Here is a 1,505-nt window from a genome sequence, read left to right on the forward strand (position 1 = left end):
GAAAACCCACACAGAGCTCTATTCTACTCCAACACACATGGCATGAGTCAGAATCAACCCGGTGACAATGGGGTGGCGTTCTGTTTAAAAGAATTCCAGAGTGTACGATTGCTGGTCCGAGCACAGAGATGGTAAACTTGGCAGAGCCACCGTTAAAGTCATCGTCCACCCACAGACACGTAAGCATGCCTGCGAGATGGCCCAAGGGCTTCGGTTTGAGTGTGGCTCTGCTGGGATTTCCCTTTGGGTGTGTGCACATGTGTGACCGTGTGTGCGTTCACACAGGCACAGGCACACACACATGCCCTTTCATTTCCAGCACGGGGGTGGGAGGTGGTCGATCACATTCTTTCGTGGCTTCCACAGCTCCCGGAGCCATTGCTTCAGAAACCCTTAGAGCCCAGCGCCTGACACGGAGATGGCAGTGCCTTCTGACGTTTAAGGACCGAGCGAGGAAGCTGCCCCAGTGTCGTGGTTCTGGTCCAGGTCGCTGCTCCTTAAAACCTGCTTCTCCAGGTGGACCGCACTTCTGCTCACTCTCTCTCCCCCCAGGACGATCTGTCATTGAGAGACATAGCCTCCGTTTTAGTTTTTTTAATAAACTCCACGCCGTCCCCAGTGCCTTCCTTCGCTTTCTTTCTTACCAAGAGGTCTTTGTTCCTTCTGGTGTCACACAAACCAACCAACAATCGGTGGCAAGGAAAAAAACAAAACCCTTCCGGTCGTAGAGAAAAAGAATCCATGGATTAGGATACAAGCAGAAGCACCACGTCCCAGACAGTCCAGATTTGGGAGGTGCCACGCTGAGAGATATGTCTGAGCCTAAAGAGATGAACCCAACTCCCTGTAGTTACGGAGCGTGGCTTTGGAGGCACTCCGCCTGGGGTTGAGACCCAGTTCTAAGCTGTAGGATCTTGGGCAGGTCACTTATCTACAGTCACGTGCCTGGCTTATGAAAGGGAGGAGCTAGTAGTGACTGCCCTGCACAAGGGGCTTCCAAAAGTTGGTGGGGAAATTCCATTGTATTTTCATTCCATTTCCCAGAGACTTTTGGAAGCCCCTCATAGAATCGGGGAGAGAATTAAAGAGAATTAAACACAGGAGAAACATGGTACACAGCCTCTAGGGCAAAAACTGTTGAGGCACTACTGCGATGATAGAGGCTGGGAGGAAGCGTTGTAATCTATTTTATTAGAATGACCACCTCTCTTCTGATTGCTTTTTGCCTGGCTCAGTGTTCACAACTAACATTGTCCCCCTCGGGCATTTGGCAAAGTCTGGAGATATTTTTAATTGTTACAACTGGGGTGGGAGGGTGAGATGCCACTGGCACCTAGTGGGTAGATGCCAGGGATGCTGCTAAGCATCATGCAATGAGCAGGGCAGTCTCCACACACAAAGAACCACCTGGTCCCCTTGGTCGCTGAGCAATGTAGGGTTTGCAATGGCCTGAAACCATGGGCAACTTTAGTAACTCACACCTGGGGTCTGTGGCTGGCTGTTTC

The 1,505-nt window shown here is 51.0% G+C and overlaps 1 protein-coding gene across 1 annotated transcript in view; it reads left to right on the forward strand.

Annotated features, from left to right (window-relative positions):
• The window catches only part of ACP3 (acid phosphatase 3), a 55,231-nt gene that overhangs the window by 11,338 nt on the left and 42,388 nt on the right, over nucleotides 1-1,505 (forward strand). The gene's annotated exons all lie outside the window — the stretch shown is intronic.

This window comes from Echinops telfairi, unplaced genomic scaffold, assembly GCF_000313985.2.
Source record: "Echinops telfairi isolate 266 unplaced genomic scaffold, ASM31398v2 ScPeMD7_7420;HRSCAF=8458, whole genome shotgun sequence".
Classification (NCBI taxonomy): Eukaryota; Metazoa; Chordata; class Mammalia; order Afrosoricida; family Tenrecidae; genus Echinops; species Echinops telfairi.